General features: G+C 41.5%; 1 protein-coding gene across 2 annotated transcripts in view; it reads right to left on the reverse strand.

The window, feature by feature from the left end:
- The window catches only part of ROR1 (receptor tyrosine kinase like orphan receptor 1), a 387,985-nt gene that overhangs the window by 148,861 nt on the left and 226,018 nt on the right, over positions 1-13,106 (reverse strand). The window lies entirely within an intron of this gene.

Consider the following 13,106-nt stretch of genomic DNA (forward strand, 5'->3'; position numbering starts at 1 on the left):
CAAATCAGAAGCCCTGGGTCTAAGTACCAACTCTTTGATCTGTCAGCTGTGGAACTCTAGGCCTCAGTTTACTCATTTATAAAATAAGGAAGGATTCCTGTCCTTTTTCATGATAGTGTTGATGAATACCAAACGCAATCATGGGTGTGACATTACTTTGAAAACAAACAATGCAAGGCAAGTAAAAGACAGTATATATGTGTTATTAGCGCTCTTTAGGACATAATAACAGACTGTTTTTGAGGATGCATACACACAAGGGTATGGAGATTCAAGATCACATCAAGAATACTGCTGTGTGTGTGTGTGTGTGTGTGTGTGTGTGTGTGTGGTAAAATATACACAATACAAAATTTACCATTTTAACTATTTTTAAGTGTACAGTTCAATGGCATTAAGTACACTCACATAATGTGCAATTGTCACCACTATCCACCCACAAAACTTTTTTCATATTCCCAAACTAAGACTCAGTACCCATTAAACAACAACTCCCCATCCTCTCTTCTCCACAGCCCATGGCAACCACCATTCTCCTTTCTGTCTCTACCGATTTGACTTCAAGGTACAGAAGTGGAATCATATAGGATATTGCTTTTTCAAATAAATCCCTTATTTATTGTCTTATCATCCTTTCCCATCTTTGCCTTTGAAAGGTGAGTGTAGCAAATAATGGTAGTTAGTTGAGAATTTCACTTTGTGAGTTCCAGATCCTTGAGGTCTATGATAGGACTGCGATTAAGGAACAAAAAGCACACCGCCCTGGTAGCATCCTCAAGCCCTGATGGGGCAGATTACGCAGTCTGGTCTCCACTGCAATTTTGGAAGACTTCTTAGAAGCTGTGATATTTTAAGGCTTTGCAATGGCAACAGGGGAATGGGGTCTGGTCTCACCTCTACCACAAAAGTACTGTTTGATATTAAGTGACTCATTCTCCTCTCTGAGTCATGTCTGTTAAACTGACGGGATGTCTGGAGGCTGGCGGGATTAAATGATCCCAAAGTAGTGTCAACTTCATATTCAAATGTTTTGATGGCATTTCTACCTTGTAAGATACTCAAAGGTATCATTCCCTCCCTCCCTCCACCGCCATCCAGGAACAATGTATTTCGTATAATAAAAATGGAAGAAGAGGAGGATACCTGTGATATTTTTCCTACGAAAACAAAGCAGGTGCAAAGAAAAACTCTAAAAAACAACAACAACAACAAAATTGAGCTGGTTTTGGCTGTTCATGGAAGCTCATTCCATGTTGTCACCTCTCCTCTGACCAGGGGTTGGGGGTGGTGGTGATGGTGGTGGGAACAGAGTAGAGAAGAGTTTCATAGCACATGCCGAGATGTTATTTAAAACACATGTGCACACAGGAACAAAGGCTCTGCTCAAATTCAAGGCTGTGACTTCACAATAGGAAGGAGAAATCCCGAGTTAAATAAACCATCTGAATGGAGAAGAGAAAGATAATGATCATTTTTAAAGAGTCTCTAAAGTTACACCAACATGTACACCACCTCCAGGATTCTAAGGCCCAATTCTGTTGAATACAAATAGCAGTACAGCCAACTATGAGATGTCATAGACCAAATGAGTTATGTATTTGGAGTGAGCAGCTATCGTTATCATTCATAAACTCTCCAACTTGGATGCATTTGTATGAGCAGACGCTTCTGGTCTGATAAGAGCCTGGCTCTGGGAAGAAGAACAAGATGACCCAGATTCTTACAGAGGAGACACTTTCACACATGAATCACCCAAGAAAAATGGCAGCTGCTTCAGAACATTGGCTGCTTGCCCCAGAAGCTGATCCTGGGAGGGCTTAGTCTACAGGGAACCACCTTCAGTATGGAATGCAATCAGGATAGCAAGGCTAAGTGCCTCATCCATCTGACTTCCAGAGTCAGGTGACAACTTGTGCATATTATTTTTTCCTCAGATAGAGTAGCTCTTATTTGAAAACATAGCCCCTCTTGGCTAGGATCAAGTCAATTTTATTAGCAATAAGTATTTCCAAAGCTGTGTTCTCCAAACAGCTTCATAAATATAAACTAATGGGACCAATAACATATTTCATACTGTAATGATAATTTGGAATAATCTTAGTAAGAGTTTTATAATATATCTTTCCAAAAAAAGACAGAAGATAGGTTTTATAGGTCTATTCCCATTAAACCAATGTAAGGGACTGAGAATTTCTCAGTCACAGGATTTGAGAGATGGGAGAAAACAGAAATATTAACTATACCAACACCCCCAGAGTATTCCTGATCTAGGATTCCTGGAAAATGGTCATGCAGCCTGCTTCAATATCTTTAGGGAGAGGAAGGGTGCTTCTTCATGAAGGAATGGGCAGAGGAGATCAATGAGCTGCATGAATTCACACTGGTCTTCAGACTTTTGGAACTTTGATTTTCTCATCTGTAACAGATGGAACTATTTTATAAGACTAGGTGGGAGTAGAAATAATGTGTATAGAGCAACAATTTAGCTCCTGGTTATCAGTAAGTGTTATTCACCCGCCCTTTTAATTAAAAAGGTCTTCCCTACATTGGAATGAAGTCTGCTCCTTTGAAACTTAATTGGCAGGCTCAATTCAAACTTCTCAGGGAACACGGAACTATTTTTTCTCTCTTCTGTAAGGCATCACTTTCAACAGAGCTTCCTGTAGTCTTCTCTTCTACAGCCTAAACCCACCCAATTGCCTCCACCATTCCTTAGAACTAATGAATCACTCAAGTCATACCTTTACGGAGTACCAATAGAACTAGGTCCAGATTAGTTGGAAGCACTTTAGGCAGGGTGTCTGCCTTCAAGGAGCCTACAATGCAGTCTGGGTACAATAGGGGCTAAATCAAAATACAAAGTAGTATTATTATGGAAAAGAAGGGGCAACTAAATATGATTGGAAACCAGAGAAGGCTTCATGGGAAGTGACATTTACGTTGGGTATTCAAGAACTGGTAGGATTTTGAAAGGCAGGAAGCTTAGGCTGGGGGAACAGCTTAAACAAAAGTGTGGAGAAGTGAAAAGGTACGAAATGTTTTAAGCAGGGTGTTATGGACTGAATTGCGTCTCCCTAAAATTTAGTGGTGAAGCCCTAACTCCCAATGTGGTTGGATTTGGAGATAGGGCTTTCAGAACATAATTAAGGTTAAAGGAGGTCATAAGGGTGAGGGCTTCATCTGATAGGATTGGTGGCCTTATAAGAAGAGGAAGATCTCTCTCTCCTTTTCCCTCTCTCCACCCTCCCGCTTCACCATGTGATGACACAGTGAGAAGGCAGCCACCTACAAGCCAGGAAGAGAATCCTCACCAGCAACAGTTCCCTGCCAGGCCTTGATCTTGAACTTTCCAGCCTCCAGAACTGTGAGGAAATAAATTTGTTGTTTCATTCATGCAGTCTGTGGTATTTGTTACAGCAATCTTAGCAGACTAACACAAAGGGCAACTACTGAGGAGTATCAATGGGTAAAGACCGGAGAGGAGAATAAGTGGGTATATTGACCAACTGGCCAGAATGAAGAAATGTAAATGGCCAGGCTTTGGAGACAGAGAGACCAATGTTCAAAAATCACAATTTTGCTGCTTCATTAGTCGTGTCATGTTAGGCTAGTTACTCAAACTCTCTGAGCTCAAACCTCTTCTTTGTTAATGGTAGGAAGAGATAATCTACATTAGGCACCATTCATGGTTCCTGGTATATGGAAGGTACTCTATAAATGTTCACAATTTTTTTTTTTAAGATTTTATTTATTTTTTGACAGAGAGAGAGACAGTGAGAGAGGGAACACAAGAGGGGGAGTGGGAGAGGGAGAAGCAGGCTTCCCGTGGAGGAGGGAGCCCGATGCGGGGCTCGATCCCAGGACCCTGGGATCATGACCTGAGCCGAAGGCAGACGCTTAACAACTGAGCCACCCAGGTGCCCCAAATGTTCGCAATTATTATTATATTATTGTAATTATTGCTGATCACAAAACTGGTACTGAGGTAAGACATAAGAGTGATATACGATAGTCAAGGATCAATTTATTTCTTAGAAGTGTCCACTAGCTGAAAGATGGTGCATTTTCTATATTCTTAACATTCCTGGATGGCAATTGCTTATCTTAGAATGGCAGTAATAGAAATCTAATTCTGAACAAAGAAATATTGTTTGCAGAAGAACAGCAGGAACTCTGAGAGAAAAGGAGCATGCAATTTTGGCATTCTTGTGGTCTAAGGAGAGGGAATTTTTTTTTTTTTTTAATTTTTTTTTTTTTTTAAAGATTTAAAGATTTTATTTATTTGTTTGACAGAGAGAGACACAGCGAGAGAGGGAACACAAGCAGGGGGAGTGGGAAAGAGAGAAGCAGGCTTCCTGCGGAGCAGGGAGCCCGATGCGGGGCTCGATCCCAGGACCCTGGAATCATGACCTGAGCCGAAGGCAGACGCTTAACGACTGAGCCACCCAGGCGCCCCTAAGGAGAGGGAATTTGAGGCGTGGCCAGATGGGCCCTTGATCTGCTTCCTGCTTTGCAAATTCCTATGCATCTATAATACCCAGCTCTAAAGTCACCACCTCCATAAAGCCTTATCCACAACTCCCCCACTCCTTCTATTTGTGCACCTACTTCTCTTAGTCTGTTTTCCCACTAGGCTGTGAACGTCTTGAAGACAGACTTATATTATTTGTTTCTGTACCCAGCACCTAGGACAATGCCTAGTACAGAGCTCAACAAATGTTTGTCAAATGACAAAATAGGGACAAAATACAAATACTAAATTGAAAAAGTTCACAGAAACAGAAAGATGCTAAAATAGGTTTGTGGACTCTCAAAAACATTATCTGAACTATATACATTTGTATGAAAGGCAGTTCTCCACACTGGCAACAAGACAAGATATCACCAGGATAGGAGTTTATCTACATGCTTTCCAGCCAACAGTCACACCAATGTCTTAGATGAGGACCAAATTAATATGGACACAATGTCGGGAGATCCTGAGTAGGCTAAATGACAGCATCATATTATTTACATGATAAATCAAACATGTTGAAATATAATAGGAATAATGTATAGTGAGTAGTGGGACATAAGGTATTAATTATACAAATATGAAAAAAAGAGAGATACAGGTAAATGGCTAAAATTGTGAGAAACTCACAGGAGATTTAGTTAACAAAAGTTCATCATATGTCAACAATAAGATGTTGGCTACCCAGAAGCTGAGAATTTTGGTTGGAGGAAAAAAAGTGCAAAACAAAGGCAGAGCTAGAGCTGGTCCTATTGCATCCTGTATGATCCAGGTCCCCCTGGAGTGCAGTGTGCTCACTCTAGGAGGCCACCTTTTATGGGGGAAGAACATGGAAAACAAGTTAGGAGGAGAAATAATGAAATGAATGGCAACTGTTCAGTCAGAGCAAGAGATTACATGTGCAATAATATCATAACACTAACACACTACCACAGTTATACACGGTCTCCCCTAATCCTCAAAGTAAACTCCCAAGGTCTAGGTGTCCACACACCAGTCCTCCACCTAAGAACAGAAAAGACACCCCAGGGTCATTTGTCATTTTATTCTAAAGTTCAAAGCAACACTGGAACAAATGAGAACACATCTGTGTAACAACAAGTTTCATAACAGATTGTTGGGAATAGTATATTATGATGCTGATTTTGACTCTTGCTTCCTTTCAATATACTTACAAATGTATCTAGATGTATTTTGACTTTCTTTGTTAATCACAAATAAGACACTGCTTCAAATACTGCATACACACCTTAGAAGCTTTGAACTAAAAAACAAAAACCAGAAAACCTCAAGTCACAGTCAAGTCTGAAATGACCACACACAGCTGCTAAGTAAGGCAAAGCTCATGTTCTTTTAATCTGGCATTTAACTCCGTCTATCTCAAAGTTAGAATGCATAATAATAGGAATTTTTTAATCCCCATCTTATACATGATAAAACCAGGGCTCACAAGATGTCCATCGACAGATGAATGGATAAAGAAGACGTGATATATATATATACAATGGAATATTATGCAGCCATCAAAAGGAATGAGATCTTGCCATTTGCAACGACATGGATGGAACTGGAGGGAGTTATGCTGAGCGAAATAAGTCAATCAGAGAAAGACATGTATCATATGACCTCACTGATATGAGGAATTCTTAATCTCAGGAAACAAACTGAGGATTGCTGGGGGGGGTGGGAGGGATGGGGTGGCTGGGTAATAGACATTGGGGAGGGTATGTGCTATGGTGAGCACTGTGAATTGTGCAAGACTGTTGAATCACAGATCTGTACCTCTGAAACAAATAATGCAATATATGTTAAGAAAAAGAAAAAAAAGAAGAAGATAGCAGGAGGGGAAGAATGAAAAGGGGGGAAATCGGAGGGGAAGACGAACCATGAGAGACGATGGACTCTGAAAAATAAACTGAGGGTTCTAGAGGGGAGGGCGGTGGGAGGATGGGTTAGCCTGGTGATGGGTATTAAAGAGGGCACGTTCTGCATGGAGCACTGGGTGTTATGCACAAACAATGAATCATGGAACACTACATCAAAAACTAATGATGTAATGTATGGTGATTAACATAACAATAAAAAATTAAAAAAAAAAAACAACCAGGGCTCAAATAGGTTAAGTAATTTACTCAAGGGCATCATAGCTCCTGAGTGCTAGAATAGAAACCCAGGCCAATATGACTGCAAAGTCCAAAGAACAGCCTTTATCTACTTTCTGAGCAGTAGACACAGCAGAGAGAGGGAGAATGAAGACCAATTGGCTCAGCATGAGAAAGACCATCTGAACATCAGGACTTCGCCCAGAGAGAAGAACAGGTTAGCCTTGTGTGATGTTGTTAAAGAAAGCATTAATGTAGAAGCTTTCTCATTAGAAAGAAAGCACTAATGTAGAAGGTTAATGCAGAAGGACTTATGAGACTTTTGGAAGAAGAGAGTCACGTATCAGCTGGAAGGTTGGATTATATAACCTCCAAGGGTCATTCAACTTGGAGGTAACTCTGAGTCTAGGTTGTGGAGAAAGAGTTGACTCTGGCACTAGATTAATTTCCTGCCCTCTCTATGGCTTGAAATATTGCTCAGCTTGACCCAGACTTTGGAAAGGAAGTGTTTACTTATAACATCTTCAAGGAACTAAAAGTGCTTCCACCATCTTGGGGAAGGGAAGCCTTTTCTAAGCATGATAACAAAGTGAAAAATCATAAAAGAAAAGATTGATTTATTTGATTTCATAAAAATAAAAGTTTGCTATGTTATAAAAACACACGTCATAAGCAAAATTAAAAGTTAAACTGATTTTTTTAAATTTTTTTTTTAAAGATTTTATTTATTTGTTTGACAGAGAGAGACACAGCAAGAGAGGGAACACAAGCAGAGGGAGAGGGAGAAGCAGGCTTCCCGTGGAGCAGGGAGCCTGATGCGGGGCTCGATCCCAGGACCCCGGGATCATGACCTGAGCCGAAGGCAGACGCTTAATGACTGAGCCACCCAGGTGCCCCAGTTAAACTGATTTTTTAAAACGCAGTAAGAAAATCAGTAAGAAAAGATAAATACACCAATAGAGGATGGAATAGAGGAAGAAAAGAATGAATATTCATTAGAGAAAAAATAATGGCTGTTACAGGCCAATAAAATTCAATCTTAGTTATCAAAGACATAGAAGTTGAAACAACAACAGCATGCCATTGTTGCTTTTAAAATGGACAATGACTGGGGCGCCTGGGTGGCTCAGTGGATTAGGCTGAGTGGGTTAAGTGACTTTGGCTCAGGTCATAATCCTAGAGTCTGCCCCCCCCCCACGTGTGTCTCCCCCCACAAATAAATAAATAAAATCTTTAATAAATAAACAAAACAGACAATGCCTAAGAAAATGACAATACCTATTGTTGGTGAAGGGAAACAGAATGGTGCATTCTCTGGCCCTATTGCTAGGGACTGTAAATACACAGAGAGGTCTATGATAAGATCATGAGGTCAGGTACTGTCTGCCTGGGCCCTTTAAAGCAATTTTCATCACAGTGTTATTTATAACAACAAAAAACTGGAATAATTCTGACTTTTTCAACCATAGAGGATAGGTTAAAAAAAATTAAGAAACGCCCCTACAATGGAACATGTTTAATAAGGCCAATAAAAATGATGTCATTAAAAATATTTAATGACACAGAAAGAGGTTTGTGATGTTGTGAAAAGACAAATGCTGTTTAACAATAGAGAACGCCCCGATATGGCTCCATTTTGGTAAATATAAATACAAAAACATGTGCATAAGAAAACACTAAAAGAATACATGTTTGCAGGGACTATATAATTTTGGTTTCATTGCTTTTTCTAGGTTTTCTACGGCAAATACTTTGAGCTTCTAAAAGTACTTTTAAATCTAGATTTTTAAAAAAATTCTTATTTTTTAGAGAGAGCATGAGCATGAGCTGGAGGTGAGGGGGGCGGGGTAGGGGGAGACAGGGAGGGGCAGACGGAGAGATGGTTCCAAGCAGGCTCCATGCCCAACACGGGGCTCCATCTCATGACCCAGAGATCATGACCTGAGCCGAAATCAAGAATTGGACGCTTAACCAATTCAGCCACCCAGGCACCCCAAATCTAGATTTTTTTAAAGGAAGAAAAAAGTTTTGAGGAAAATATCAATAAAAGTTACAGAAGACCCTCCAGGCCCACCTCACCTCAAAAGATCTGAGCTGTTGAACCCAACTTCCTAACAGAAGTCTCCTGGAGACCTTAGTTTTCCTGAAACGAGAGTTAATGAGGCCGCATCAACTGACCCTGGGGAAAAGGACCCAAAACGGCTTAGCTGGATTCTTAAGTGGTCTTTCAAGAGTTCCCCAAGCCTTTCCCAAATATCTCTCTTAGCAAGACGAGTAGCGGGTTTGTGCAGCATGGGAGGGATGGGCTATGGCAGGTGACCCTGACTCAATGCAGGACCCCTCTGTCATCAGCACCTAAATGGCACTCATTTCAAGGCCAGCATCCCAAGGTCTGCCCAGGATTTACCTGTGATCCCGGCCCAAAGTTTGATGAGATTGTCACGATCAGCCTGATTCCCACTGGGAATCATTAGCAGAGAGATGCCCATCACCAGCAGGAAGGCTTCCTCTGAGCTCTTGTCTTCCATGTGGTTGCATTATCCCCCCACCCCAAGCTCCCCGGCCCAAACATTCCTTTCTACCCGAACAAACTTGATTATAAAGTAAAGAAACAAGACCAAAACACCCACAAATAAAAAACAACAATATCAATAGCAACAAGAAGTTAAGGTCTGTAAAAGCACACACTACTAAGATTGCACCGCCTGTTACCCTAGTTCTTGTAAACACATGCCTGGTAAGCAGTCGGTGAGGATTTCTGATCACCTAGCGGTTGTTGATGTAAAAACCAAGACTAGAAAAGCATATGCAGATCAAGTCTACAGCTTAGAGAGCATCACCTTATCATATTAGGATGTGACACTGCTCACCGCAGACATGATTACTCCTGCACGACAAGTGAGAGCCCTAAGTTCTGAGAGGTGAAGTGACTGGCCCACGGTCCCTTACAGGTTAGTGGCCACGCGGGCCAGGGCTCTGCGTCGGGTTGGAGCGGTAGCGCTAAGTAAACCCAGCTTCAGCATGGAGATGTCAAACCCACCTGTGTAGCCCTCAGAGCCCTAGCGGTACCACAGAAGAGCATGAGAGAAGCTTCTTGGTGTGTCTATTTATTTGGGGTTTTCTTATTTTTGTTTTATTCAGGCAAACTTCACATAACATGAAATGAGCCATTTTCAAGTGAAGAAATAATTCAGTGGCACTGAGGACATAAACACCACTTCTATCCAGCCCCAAAACATGTCCATCACCCCAGAAGGAAACCCCAGACCCATTAAGCAGTTGCTGCCTATTCCCCCTCACCCCAGTCCCTGGCAACCTCCACTCTCTCTCTCTACATTTAAATATTATGAATATTTTTACATGGGACTTTTTGTATCTGACTTCCTTCACTCAGTATAACGTTTTCGAGGTTCACCCACATTGCAGCATGTATCAGTACACAGTGTCTTTTTATGGCTGAATAACATTCCATTGTGTGTATATATCACAATGTGTCTGCCTATTCGAAAGGACATCTGGGCTGTTCCTGCCTCCTGGCTATTATACATAGTGCTTCTATGAACATGCATGTCCTTGAATTTGTTTGAGTACCTGTTTTCAATTCTTTGGGGGTATACACGAGTTATCTTAGTTCCTTATGTATTTTACTTATATTTTATCTGACTATAAGAGTATACGGTATTTACTGGAGAAAATGGAAAAACTAGAGGGAAAACACAAATTTTAAAAAAGTCACTTAAGGGTGATTAAGAATATCCTCTTCCGTGGATGGAACTGGAGGGTATTATGCTGAGCAAAATAAGTCAATCAGAGAAAGACATGTATCATATGACCTCACTGATATGAGGAATTCTTATTCTCAGGAAACAAAGTGAGGGTTGCTGGAGTGGTGGGGGGTGGGAAGGATGGGGTGGCTGGGTGAGAGACATTGGGGAGGGTATGTGCTATGGTGAGTGCTGTGAATTGTGTAAGACTGTTGAATCACAGATCTGTACCTCTGAAGCAAATAATGCAATATATGTTAAAAAAAAAAAAAAGAAGAAGAAGAAGAAGAAGAGAGCAGGAAGGGAAAAATGAAGGGGGGGAATCAGAGGGGGAGACGAACCATGAGAGACTATGGACTCTGAGAAACAAACTGAGGGTTCTAGAAGGGAGGGGGGTGGGGGGATGGGTTAGCCTGGTGATGGGCATTAAAGAGGACACCTACTGAATGGAGCACTGGGTGTTATACGCAAACAATGAATCATGGAACACTACATCAAAAACTAATGATGTAACGTATGGTGATTAACATAACATAATAATAAAAAAAAAAGAATATCCTCTTCTGGAAAAGATAGTCTATACGCTAAAAAGCTTATAACCCCATTCTTTCTCTCCTCCCTATACACATGGATTATTATTTTAGAACTAGGGAATCATTGCGAGTCTGGGCTTTGTGGTCATAAAAACCTGGATTTGAATCCTGGCTCTGCTGTTTGCTAGCTGAGTCACTTCACCTCTGTAAGCCTGTTTTCCCAGCTATAAAATAAACACAACAGTACCTACCTCACATTTACGGCACATTAAACGGGATGATGTTGTGATTAAAGTGTCGAGTATAGCACCTGGGATAAAACAGGCATTCAGGAAATATTAGCTGTAATAGTACTTTCCACCCAGAGATTTGCTAACTCTACCATAACGTGAGGTTTGCAAGAGAGGAATTCTGTGTTTTCACCACTGTGTCTTCAGTGCGGCACCTGACACAGCTGGCACTCGGTAAATATCTGGTGAGTGAACGAGTGAATATAAACGTCGGAGAAAAGAACCGAAATGAGAGATCTGGGCAAGATCTCTGGGAAAACACAGCTTTCTGAGTTCAGAAGACAAGTAACAACCAACAGAAAATTCTTACAAGTCACTTTGAATTCGGCACAAGCATATTTCAGTAGCTGGTGTTGGTCAGGTCTGACTTGGGGCCCACATAAAATGGAATCATATGCAGAAAACGGTCAGAAAGTAAGTTCATCTTAGTTGCAGCAACCGGGGGCAGAGCTAGGAGCCCTCTGAGGCATGTGGTGAGTTGAACTTCCTAAGCTGCTGGACCAGCTAAGTCTCGGAGCTTTTTTTCAAAGCAAATGAAGCATTTGATGGAATAAACCCAGGCAAAGAGTTATTTAAGCATGGGGCCTTGACAGGAACTGCCCTGAAGTAGTATCACTTGGAACTAAAGAGATGATTAGTGAGCTTCTCAGGGCCCTACAGGAAATCTTGCCTGGCACAGGAATGCAAAATTTTCCAACCTTGTCTAAAAACAGTTTCCCCACACTCCACTGCCTCATAATGATGTCTGTAATGGGTTGCAGAGCTCACTGCCTGTGGAAGACCTCACCGCCCTCCTCCTGTTCTGGGTCCGTATCCCAATAAGGGACTTGCCCTGTTTGTAGACTAACTTTTCCCGCAAGCTCAGGAGTTGTAGGCATGGAAGTTCCCTGGAGACAGGCCAAGAAAATGAAGGGCTGACCCCTACCTCAGGTGGCTATTAGGAAGGCCTAGCCAGGGAGGATGTGAGAATCCTTTGTTCTGGGGTAGCAGGCTGTTTTCATACAGGTATGTTTTCATACTTCTCCTTTAAAGCACCCATCACTGCTAGAATTAGATGATTTTTAGTATATGTGTGTATGTGAAATTCATTGTTAAAGTCTCTCTCTTCCGCTAAACTACAGACTGTTTCTGACTTGTTCATTACTGCATCTTCAGCCCCAAGTAGAGGTTTTGTCCACTATGGGCAATAAACATTTGTTGAGTAAATGAATCTAAGGCATTTTATTACAAAAAAAATTTTTTTTGAGAGAGCATGTGTGCATGTGAAGGGTGGGGCAGAGGGAGAGAGAATCTTAAGCAGATTCCACACTCAGCATGGAGTCCAACGCAGGGCTGCATCTCATGACCTGGAGCCGAAATCAAGAGTTGGACGCTTAACTGACCGAGCCACGCAGACTCCCCCAATTACAAATTTCAATTCAGCTGGAGGCAATATAGTATATTGGTCAAGGACATGAGTTTGAATTCAGCTTCCCTGCTTTGGGACTTTGGGCAAACTGCTGAAATTGCTTTTATCAGTTTCCCGATGTTGCTGTTAACAAATTACTACAGACTTGGTGGTTTAAAACAACAGAAATTTATTCTCTCACATTTCTGAGGCTCAAAGCCTCAGGACCATGCTCCTTCTTGGGGGCTCTAGGGAGAATCCATTCTTTGCCTCTTCCAGTTTCTGGGGGGTGCCCCAGCATTCCCCAGCTTATGGCCACATCTCCCCAGTCTCTGCCTTGGTCTTCACAACAGCCTCTCCTCTGTGGGTTTGTATGAAACCTCCCTCAGCCTTTGTCTTATGAAGACACTTGTAGGCATCTAGGTCACACCCAGATAATGCAAGATAATCTCTTCTCAAAATCCTTAATTAATTTACATCTACAAATACCCTTTTTCCAAATAAGGTAAAATTCATA

This window comes from Halichoerus grypus, chromosome 5 (genome assembly GCF_964656455.1).
Source record: "Halichoerus grypus chromosome 5, mHalGry1.hap1.1, whole genome shotgun sequence".
In the NCBI taxonomy this organism is placed as follows: domain Eukaryota; kingdom Metazoa; phylum Chordata; class Mammalia; order Carnivora; family Phocidae; genus Halichoerus; species Halichoerus grypus.